Raw genomic sequence first — 12,850 nt, forward strand, 5'->3', positions numbered from 1 at the left:
ATTGTGCTTCAGATGTGGAGGTGGAAATATTTTAGTACCGAGCTGAGAAAATAACGAAACTTTGTGTTTGTAATGGAGATCCTTTCCATTCGATTTACTTGATTAATATACCTTTTGACTTTGCTTGTATTAACCATCTACCACATTGTGAATACAATTGAAAACAATAGATCATTCCATTTGTGCTGCCAACCAGGTTAGTGGGTGCCTAAATTTTGCACCCCTCCCCCAACACACTTGCCATATTTTTACTTAAATATTTTCTATGTAAATTGCACGTGCTGTGTAAGTGTGGGCGCATAGAAAACTTGGGGCCACAAAAAAAGATCCCAAATTGTTTTAAATGATTCGCTCGCTATATTTTGCCGTCAGCAAGCTTGATGCTAAATGCCCAATAAGGAATGGAACCGTTTTTGGGAAGATCCACTTGAAAGCCAGCACACTGGTGATGGGAACTATTGTAGAATACAATGACAAGGTTAAGTAGGGAACTTACATAAGTTTACTCATTGTTGAACCAAAAATATAATGTGGTAAAATCATCTGTTGATCTAATGCAGAAAATCGGAGTTGACAATAACAACTCTCAGGTTAACGCTCGAAATTTTTGCAGCTGAAATCTGACGTTGCAACAATGTGAAAATGTGGATGCGATTCTTTTTTGTGATAAAACATTTGCTTCTCTAAAGCAGAATCCAAGTCTTGATAATACACGACGCATATTTCTTTAGCATGGATATGCTTATGACCAATCAGATGAAATGTTCACAAAAAAATTACAGGCAGCCGTAGTATATAATACCTAAGTAAAGAAAGGGGGTTATCATTCGACTCCTAACCATACGATAAGAGGTAGTGGCGGTTAAGAGCGAATAGGATAGGCGGGATAAAATCTTTCCGCCGGCTGTTTATTGCCGTTTGGTATGTTCTCTTCCGCCGATTGATCAAATGGCAACTATAAAAACGGTTGATTTGAAAAGTATTCACGAGATTTACAAAGGTTTGAAAAAGATTATTCAGAATATAGTCAACGATTTTTGTATTTCCAGCGACTTGTCTCTACCTTGATCCTGATCTTGGTTCAGGTATTTCGTTGAAGTTGCGTCCGTACGGAGGTCTGATTGGTATTGATAATTCTTCGTTAGATAAATATTTCAAAAGTTTAAAAATAGTGAGATAACATGACATACTCCACGACGCTTCCGGTTTTGTTTTTGAATATAGTGAGAAGGGACATGGTTATTTTTATGTTTTACCCTGTCCAGTCACAAATGAATATCGTGGTCATGTGACGGGTATTGCTCTTTGCCTTTGTGTTAAAACTTTCAAAAATATTTTATTCAGTTTGTTGCAATAATGACACTGCGACCGGTTTTTATTGAACTGGAAGGTTTTTGTGATAAAAGCTCTGGTTTCATAATAAAAGAACTTCCTATTGCAACTGAAAACTATCCAGACACTGTCTCATTCCAACCCCCAAACTCATTCTATTCCCTGTCATCAAATGAGCAAAGATCTCATCAGTGGGTCTCAAAGTTTCTCCATGGTTTAATTTGGGGAGTGCGGATTACCCATACTCTTTTTTGCATCAGATTGTTCAAAGCACAGTGTGTTGTTTTTCATTACCAAAGTTTTATTCCAAAGGATTAAGAAAAACTGAGAATTTAAGAAATCTTCTCGAGAAACAAGTAATGAAGTTAGAAGAAATGTTGTGTCCCAAAATTGAAAATTTGAGTTTTTATAAAGTGTTCAAGCACAAGCTTGATTTCTTTAATAGGTTTTGATTGATTGATGACTTCTGATTCGTTTTGATTTTTAAAATTTGCGGGTTTTATGTTTTAACCACGTGTGCAACCTAGCAATTCATTGTAATCTGAAAATCTCTTGTGAATAAGTAGTAAACATTGGTGACCTTTTTCAACGACAAATACATTGAAAGCAACCAAACTTCTGAAATTGAAACACTCAAAAAAAGTTAACAAAATCAGGAAGTACTTTAAAACATTTTCTCAATACCATTTTCATTGTTCCTATAACTCAAGATGTTTGCTGTATTTTAGAACTCTTTAGAAAGGAGCCGTCACTTAGCGAAAATAACAACAAACCAGAATAAAGAAGATAGAGTGTCGAAAAAAAGAAGGAAGAAATGAAAATAGATAAGTACAAAAATGAGTAACAAGAAATGACGTCTACAGAAGATTGTCTCTCAGCAACCAAATCGTCCTAATTTCATTTTCAAATTCTAAAGGAGAACAAAGTTAACAAAAAAAATCAAATGTCTTCATCCGAAGTAACATTTATATAATTGTATACCTATAAAAAACTAGTAATATCATATTTATATACTAATATCTTATTTATATACCTGTTATCTAATATAAGAAAATTTTGTGCACGCTCCTGTTGAAAAAAAAACAAAACAAGCTTTGTACTTTTCGATTTGCAACAGAATTTCCATATTCCTAGATGAGAATAGCGTTCAATAACGTTTTTTTTTAGTTTTCAGGAAGCGTGTACATTGTTTTCAACTCTGGAGTAGAATAGTATAATAGAATAGTAGAATAGTGTTCATACACACACATTAAAAGAAATAGAAGAACACTCACAATTTGTTTTTTATCGGAGTTAATATTCAAATTTCCGATTTTTTTATTCAACTTTTCGATTTGCAACAGAATTTTCCATATTCCTAGATGAGAAAAGCGTTCAATAACGTTTTTTTAGTTTTCAGGAAGCGTGTATATTGTTTTCAATTCTGGAGTAGAATAGTATAATAGAATAGTAGAATAGTGTTCATACACACACATTAAAAGAAGTAGAAGAACACTCACAATTTGTTTTTTATCGGAGTTAATATTCAAGTTTCCGATTTTTTATTCAACTTTCTGATTTGCTACAGAATTTTCCATATTCCTAGATGAGAATAGCGTTCAATAACGTTTTTTTAGTTTAGAAATAGAAGACACTCACAATTTGTTTTTTATCGGAGTTAAAATTCAAGTTTCCGATTTTTTGATTCAAAAAGAATGTAAAGCAAGAAAGAACACAGCAATTACAGTCAAACTCTTTCTACCTAAGAGGGCACCTTAAAAAAATTTTGGTTTTAGGTTTTTCGTTGCAGAAAAGATTTAAACGTCAAAGAATAACGGTCAGCATCAAAGGCTATAACAAACACATTTTGATATTATTTTTCCGTAAAAAATTTTGACGTTTTCTGACTATCTGCAAAATTCAACAGACCCAACAAATTTTAGGTTAAAAGAAAAATCAGACCATAACACACTTCACTTCATTAAAAAACAGGTCTGATTGCTTTTTCACTCAAATTTCAGAACAAAGGAGTTTTGTATCGAAAGGTAAAACACCTAATTCTGTAGCTTTCCTATAAAAGCAGTCATATCTTCCTGCGCAGAACAATAACACCCTCAACACATTAACATGACAACAACAAAAAAGCGTCTAGAGCAGCTGTTATACTGCAGCAAACAAACTGAATACTCTTACGCGTGTCCATTGAAGTTGCTTTTGATAATACTTGTTTCATTCAGCAGTTACAAAACTTAACAAAAACCAAAACTGACAAACAGATAGATCAAAAAGAACACAGTTCAAAACTGTTGCCTTTAGCACCTGTATCATTATGCCCAGCATCAACAATAAGAAAAAGGCGACACAACAACTGCTGCAGAGGAGAGAAACAGAATGGACTGCCAATGTCGACTATCTTGAGGCAATGATTCAAGAGGAACACTTAGAGAACATCAATTTGCCCTATGAGTCTCTTTCTCAACAAAAAATGCAGTTAGACAAACTCTGCGACGATCTTTTTAAATACAACATCACACAAAATGAATTGAAGGAAATAATGGAGAGATCAGCAGAACGAAGTCTAGTTATATTGAAGTGGAAAAAATATTGCAAAGAGCATTCAAGAGAAGTTACTACAGACGCCGACAGCCATTTGCCGGAGCGCCAAAGAAGAGCCCAACCACAGCAAAATAACAACCAAAATGAAGAACCCTCAACAACCCATAGACCCTATTACAATCGACAACAAATACATACAATTTGAGAGACAGATCAAAAGCAGAGAGCAGCAAAGACAAAGTACCTACTCTCCCACATTCAGAAAAACGACAACAAAGCAGCAGAAATCCCAAAAATGGACAGAAAGATGACGATGACATAGAACAAAGCAACTAATAGACAGGGAACGCTATCATTTCAGATACAACGTCAATGGGAGGAGGGAACGCAGATAACAAAGACAGTAATGACAAGTATAACCCAAATTCCTACATTGAGTTTCCTCTGAGACATTTTGGGTACAGTCAAAAACAGAGACGCACCGATCCAAAAACCAACTTCACACAAATCAGCAAGCGAACTTTACAGCTGAATGATGAGTCAGACACAGAATGCACTTCGTCAAAGATGATAGCGAGTTTTCCAAACAATAATGGTGACCATCACATTAGAGCAGAGCAAAGAAAAAGCAATGGCAATGAGGACTTTGCAAAATCCCGAGAAGCAATTGAAGTTAACTACAAAGAGCAAAATATCGGTCCAATTACCATAAGACGCGATGGTGGTACCACTACATCAAACGACAAACCCAAATCCTATAAACACGCTAAAAGGAGACAAAAAAGACACCAGTCAGATGTAAGTACTGAATCTGATTGCAGTTCAAATCAGACAATTGACACTAACATCCCAGACGAACGGAAAACACAAAAGAAGACACAGCCATATCAGCAACAATCAAGACAACAAAACTTACATCCTTTTAACAGGAATCAATCAACAAATAATATCACGCCCGTACACAGAAGGAATCAACAGACAACAGACTACGACAGTAATGATCTACAATCAACAGACGATGAAAGCGACGACCATCAACAAATCGACAACATCAGACTAGGATGTAACCAAATGCATTATGAACTGCAGCCAAAAAGACGACAAACCAAAAAAAGGAAAGAAAAGTAGACAAGATCCCTGATGTGAAACTCGCCTCAACAAATACCCAATTTCAGGAGACTCAGGTTCAAGGTACTTCAAATATTTACAAACATTTTCAAAATCAAGAACAGCAATGTCTTCAAAGCGTCGATTTCTATCAAGATGTGAACAATTTTATTAGAATTAACCAATCAAATGAGAGGGATTTGAGCAGAAAAACCAACAACAACCTAATTCCAGAAACGAACAACAATCTTTGCAACTTTAATTTGAACGCACAAGACCAAAGACTACCAAATTACATCAACAGAACTGACCAACAACCAGACAGACAGTTTCAACATACACAGACAACAGAAAACATTTTTTTGCCACGATAAGCACAACAACAACCTGTCACATCCAGCATTAAACTTCCAAAAACTCAACTAAAATCCTTCAGCGGAGATCCATTGAGATGGCATGACTGGTTTAGTTTTTTCAGAGCCACAATACATGACAATTTAACACTGACAGATGCCCAACGGATGACATATCTTCAAAACGCCCTCACAGACAGAGCCAAAGGTGGCATCATCGGATACTCATACAATGGAGAGTTTTAAAATGAGGCAATGCAAGAATTAAAAAACCGATTCGGGAAACCACAGCATGTTACAGGAGCTTACCTTGATAAGTTGGAACACTGGCCAAGACCGACTTTTAATAACCCCAAAAGTTTTGCATCCTTTGCAACGTTTCTTAGACAAATGGTTCAAACGTTCATACTTCACAATTTCACATCCCATCTTCAATCCTCAAGTGTCCATAAGATTGCAAAAGATAAACTTGCACCAGCAATGGTAATCAGATGGAACGAATACGTCCTTAGGCAAGCTATTTTTCAACCTAATTTAATACATTTTAAGGACTGGATCGATAATTACGCAGAAGCTAGCAAAGATTTGTCAACATAACAAAGACCAACCAATCCAGAAAACAGTTCGTCTAGAAGAACAAACAGACCCTTCCAACAGCAAAGTAACAAAAGATGCCCCCTATGTGGATACCGTCACAACTGAGGAGAATGCAACCAATTCCTCAATAAAGAAATGAACGAAAGACAACAAACGGTAAGACAACTGAAAATTTGCCCAAATTGCCTCACCTAACACCCAAAAAGACAGTGTAACAGTCACTACCGATGTCGAACCGAAAACTGCAACAGATTTCATCACTCAACAATTCACAGAAACAACATCACCAGTTCACAGTCTTTTTCACTTAACTCAGCAACAGCAAAGGAACCAACAGCAACAACATCAACAACAAACAAACAACCAGGTTCAAAACCATTCTGCAAACAATTATCACAACAATCGGGGTCAACACAATATCGGATACCAAACACCGATAACCCCAAACAGATCACAGTTTCAACCACATGGATTCAACTATGGAAGAGTGGTTGGTTCCAATCATAACAACAATACACGTAATTCTTTTGGTCAAAACGATAACACTAACCGTTTCAATCAGAATTACCATCCCAACAAAAACAATGGAAGCACTTTCAATCGAAATTATAACAATCCGAACAACTCCGTGCTAAATACAAATTTACGACAACAGAACGCCGGACATTTTCATAACCAAACAGACACTCAAAATCAAAGCCAAAGGCAACAAAAATTTAACAGCAACAACAGAAACCCACGACCACAAAATCACACATGCAGCAACAAACAAATCAGTTTGCGGATACGACCTCAAGTTCAACTTGAAGCCATTCCGGTTATCCTTTACACAGAAGACGTGTCAATAGAAACATATGTTTTTTGGATAGCGGGAGCGACAGCAGAGAATTAACAAACTCAATGGCAGAAGCACTCGGAATAAAAAATACAGATCACATTGCAGGACCAATTTCTTCATTTAACGGAGAACATATCATAACATCAACTGACGTCTTTCTGGGAACTGGATTACTCAACAGCAACCGACCTCTTTTCAACCTACCGGTGTACGCCACGGCAGCATCTGATTTTCAAATCCCCAATGTACCCGTTGAGATGTTGAACTCTATCTGCGCCGACTACGATCGTCTTTATAACATCACATTTCCCCAAATACGAGATAACAGAATAGAAGTTTTAATCGGAGCGGATGCCTTCATAGTAACAGTCTCACTCAAATTCACAACAGGGCCACCAGGAACGCCATACGGAGTATTGACACAGCTTGGATGGACCGTTACCGGATCAGTACCACAGAAAAACAAGCCAACCTGTAATAAACAAGAAATCAGTTACAACATCACGCTTTACAACAGAATTAAAAACCCAGAACATGAAATAGAGAACGACATGCTTCAAATGTTTTGGACTATGGAGGGAAAAAATTTAGTGAGCTGAAAAAAGACACTGACAGCAGATGACAGGAAAGCTCTTGAAGCACTAAAAAGGACGACATGCCACAACCTTTTTCGTTATGAGATCGGACTACCTTGGAAAGATGACACTAAGATACCAAACAACTACTTTCTTGCCAAAGCACAATTACAGTCACTTGAAAACCGACTTCAACAGAAACCAGACCTATTTTGTCGTTACAACCAAACAATTGAAGCTGACATTGAGAAAAGATTTGTTGAAGAGATACAACGTCAACCCAACTTCATGAATTCACAACTTTGGTATCTTCCACACCACCCCGTTGAACACAAAATGAATACAAAAAATTTGGACGAGTCACAAACGCAGCTTCAGTATACAAAGGATATTCATTTAACAAAGCTCTTTTGACTGGACCAGATCTACTATGCAGCCCTGTTGGACTTCTTCTGAGATTTCGGCAGTAAATGATTGCAGTAACCGGTGACATCCAAGCGATGTTCATGCAAGTTGCCATAAGATCAGAAGATCAAGACGCACTCAGATTTTTGTGGAACAAAGATGGAGAAGAAAAAATTTTCAAGTACAAGAGACTAATTTTTGGTGCAACTTGTTCCCCTTCATGTTCAATATACTTAATTCACAGATGTGCCGAAGATAACAAATTAAGTAATCCTGAAGCCTACTCAGCCATAAAAACAATTTCTACATGGATGATTACCTTCAAATTTTAAAGACAACCGAAAACGCAGCAATCACAACAATTGAAGTAAAAGATACGTTACAAAAAGGTGGCTTTAAGCTTACAAAATTTTTTAGTAACGACCCAAACACCGTCATGAATTTAACTGGAGAAAATGCAGACACAGCGACAGAGCAACGTGTTTTAGGACAAATGTAGAATGCCAAGGAAGATATTTTCATCTTCAAAAGACCAGACTTAAAATTGGATGTGAAAAGCATGCAACAACGTCAATTGCTGTCACTCGCCGGATCATTTTTGGGTCCCCTTGGAATTATCACACCGTTTCCCATTAGAGTACGATGCATTCTTCAATCAATAGTGAAACAAGGTAACAACTGGAATAATCAGATTCCAAGAGAGTTCCAACACGACTTACAGCAATGGGTCGACGAATATGAGCAGGTGCCAGAAATTTTTATTAGCAGATGTCTGATCCCCAACCCAGATGCTAAGCATGAACTTCACATATTTTGCAACGCATCAAGTACAGCAATAGCAACGACAATATACATCAGATCAAGCAGCGCTGAAGAAATAACAACTCAACATGTTGTTAGCAAAGCAGGAGTTGCACCCATTTAAACAACAACCATCCCGAAGTTAGAACTAGAAGCAGCAGCTATGGCAGCAGAGCTTGCTTCCTTTGTTCGAAGCAAAATGACAGCACACTTTAATGAAATTCAATTCTGGACTGACGGTATGGTCACATTAGGTTGGATTAAATCAACAAAACACCAAAAAGTTTTTGTAGCAAATAGAATTGCAAAAAATTTTAGCAAACTATAAGTCAGAAAAATGGAAATTTGTACCAGGTAAAATCAACCCTGCAGATCACGGAACAAGCGGACTTTCTTTAACAGACTTGAAAGAAAAATGGCTGTCAGCGCCAAAAATTCTCCTAGAAAATCCCGTTCCAAATTTCCAAAGAGACGAGCAATTTACAGCGACAAACGTTTTACGTACAAAAACAGCAGATACAGTTATTGACATTAACGATTTCTCTAGTTGGAATAAACTTATGCGACAAACCGAAACAGTAATGAAAGCAATCAATATCTTCCGAAAACGACAGTTATGAAGACGCACGACACCATCTATTGAGACAATCACAGCATAAAACATTTTCTGAAAGCATAAAAAACCATGAACGGAAAAATGAACTAGACAAAAAGGACAAGTTATTACAGTTCACTCCCTATATGGACAAAGATGGTTTAATACGAGCAAGAGGCAGATTAAAGCACGCTAAAATACCCTACAGCCAGAAATTTCAAGTTTTTCTTGACAGTAAGAATATTATTACCAAATTAATAATTGAGCAAGCCCACAACGACTGTAGACATATTGGAACAGAGTTTGTTCGAGCACACCTGCAGCAAGATTTCATTATCATAGGACTAAGATTTTTGAAACAACTAACCAAAACATGCTTCATTTGCCGACGATGGAGAGCACAAAATGTTACGCGCCTAATAGCCGACCTCCCCAGTTTCCGATTCGTAGAATCAGGAAAACAATATCCTTTTCTAAGTGTTGGGTTACACTTTTTTGGACCCTTTTTCATCGAGAACACAAATCGCAAATTAGAAAAACAATATATATTTCTTTTGTCTTGTCACTAGAGCTGTGAATCCGGAGGTTTGTCAAACATTGGACACAGAGAGTTGCCTACTAGCCATAAGAAGATTTGTATCGCAACGAGGATATCCCGAACTGATCATTTTTTACAATGGATCAAACTTCACATCCGCAAAATGATGTTGGATCTGAGCAAAATCAGTATTGACAACGACTACATCAAGTCCCAGTTACAGCAGCAAAATAATACATGGAAACTGAATCCACCTCTAGCCCTTCACTTCGGCGGGATATGGGAACGGCTAATTCAGTCTGCCAAACGCACTTTGCTCATAATTTTAGGCAGCCAACAATTGAAAGCCAAAGTTTTTCAGACAATTGTAGCCGAGACTGAAAGACTTCTGAACTCCAGACCAAATACAAATGTCTCCTCAGACACAAACGATGAAGAAGCACTAACTTCTAATCATTTCTTATTAAGACGCCCTTACAGCCCTTTAGCACCGTTGACATCAACCAGCCGAACATTTAGTAAAAAGGAGTTCTGTTACACACAAACATTACATGACCATTTTTGAAAATGCTTGCAAAAGGAGTGCACATCAGATATTATCAGCCGCCCAAAGCGGAGAACAGAATCAGACGAAGTGAAACAAGGCAATTTAGTCTGGTTAGTGCATGAGTTCACTCCGAGAAGTATTTGGCCAATGGGAAATGCCAGAGTGGAATGGATGGACGAGCACGATCCTTCGAAATCAACTGGAGTGCTGAACAGACCGGCATTCAATTTATCTAAAGTTTAACGTAATACTTGAAACCATTAATGTTTAAATTTCAAACGACATATTGGTTTTTATGTTTCGATAATCATCGTATCCAAAGTCAGCGCATCAAATATTCAACTCTACACAAGCTCAAACAATCAATGATACATGAAAAAGTCAACAACGCTGTGAAACTGCAAAACGAAAACAGAATTTTAACTTCCTTAAGTCCTTAACTTCCCTAAGACTACGCGGAATCTAGCTCAAAGTTTTTCTTTGCCCTCACCGACAACAGTCATCATCAATTTTTCGTTATTTTTGCCCTTATTTGCCAGTTTGAGAAAAGCTAACGTCTCCGAAAGCCAACCCGTATAATTTTGTCAACAGCCTTCAGATCAGATCGACAGAGTATACACCTTCACATCAACAGAGTTTACAGTTTTTAACTACTTTCACACATCCTTATCATTCAACAACACAATATTCCAATTACCACGCATCAAATGAAAACGTCGATGCAAACGTAAGATCAGCAACGTTCACCAACATATAGCCGCTGTATATGCCGCCCCGGAAAAGTATACAGCAAGTTTACACATACACACATACACACTCAGGACACCAAAAATGCCCTCAATTGTGACAACAGATCATCTTTACAGCTTCGACGTTACAAAACAATGTTGAAATTACATATCAGCAAAAGAATCATGTAAACTTGATCGTCGAAATCTTAAATGTATAATACAACAAGAGTAATCAATTTCACCCTCATGTACGCGGCCCGGAGTGTTCAAGCACAAGTTTGATTTCCTTAATTTGTTTTGATTGATTGATGACTTCTGATTTGTTTTTATTTGAAAAATTTGCGGGTTTTATGTTCTACCCACGTGTGCAACCTAGTAATTCATTGTAATCTGGAAATATCTTGTGAATAAGTAGTAAAAATTAGGAGACGCCAGTTCGTGGTCTGCATGCTACTCGTTGTCCAAGATGTCAATTAAATAAACAAAAAAGAAAGCCAAAAAGAAAGCGGAGTTTTTCTACTACTGGCTACCCAATGAATCGTTGATCAGACAGCACATCAGCTCCGTCAATGCTTCAAATGAATTTGACTCCAAATTTGACAGTTTACAGTTGCATAACGTCTGAAAACCATTTAACTGTCACTTTTGTTAGGGGAAAAATAGATTCGCGTGGGCAAACTGTACTGAGGAAAAAACAATTCAATTGCTCTGGCGGCGAAAAAGATTTGTTTAAAAGATATCTTTTGCTAGAATTAGTTCAATCAAATTAGCTTAGAGTACATTCAAATTTATTATGTCTATAGAGGCAAAATTTCAAAAACTTAAACTAACCCCTTAACCTATACCCAAGCGGCCAGTGCCAATTCAGATCTCTCTGAACAATAACACTCTTCCAGAAAAAAATACGGCAGGTAGTGAACGAGGGAAACGTGGACTCAATCACCTACAATGACAATGCGGTGGGAATGAGAGCAAGCTATACAGTTGTCTACAAAAGAGAAGACATAGACTCTGAATTTATTATATATGACTTTTTTGTTGATTAAAAGTTTTGTGCAATTGATTTTGAATAGTCAATTTTTTTAAACGATTGTATGCTTACTGAATTTATTTTTTCTTAAAGCGATTTCTCAAATTGATCAACATGTGGATCAATTGGATGCTGGTGGGGGTATAACTGATTTGGTTTTTGAAAAAAATCACGAGAGAAGATCTTTGAAGTTTTGTAACTCACAAGTACCCATATCAGAAGTTGTGTTCCTTACCAAATTTTTTATCATATTGTTCCTTATTGCTATAACAATCATTAAATTTCTGGTTTTTTTAAAGCTGATTGTGAAAAATCAACGTTTTGTTTTTCGCTTCTTTCTTGTAGAGTAGGATACGTTCTACCCAACCCGAAGTTATGAATTAAATTAATTCGACAAATGATCGTGTATTTATGGCTGTCTGTGGTCCGTCATGTTGTGGGAAAACGGAACTTATTTTCAATATGTTTCTGAATAACACCTTTCACCTAACTTTCAAGCAATTTTTTTACTTTAAGTATTACCAGCCTAAATGTCAGTCTCTTGAGAGAGAATTGAACATTCAATTTACAAAGTTTTCAGGTTATGATCTAATATCAGATCTTGAAAAACTGTCTGTTGGTATTTGGCAATTCTTGTGAAAAAAATTTCAATGATAAAGAAATCTCTAAAATTAGCAACGGCAGGACGTCATAAAAATTTCAGTGTTATATACGTTAGGCACTACCTTTTTCAACAAAGTAAATGGTCTATAACTATTGATCTAAATACAACCCAAACCATTTTATTTAAATCAACCAGTGATGTTCAACAGATTAGTTTAATTGGTAGACAGCTAAATAATACTCAGTTTTTGAAAGATAGTAAT

Source organism: Convolutriloba macropyga, chromosome 11 (genome assembly GCF_964194025.1).
Source record: "Convolutriloba macropyga chromosome 11, txConMacr16.3, whole genome shotgun sequence".
Lineage (NCBI taxonomy): Eukaryota > Metazoa > Xenacoelomorpha > Acoela > Convolutidae > Convolutriloba > Convolutriloba macropyga.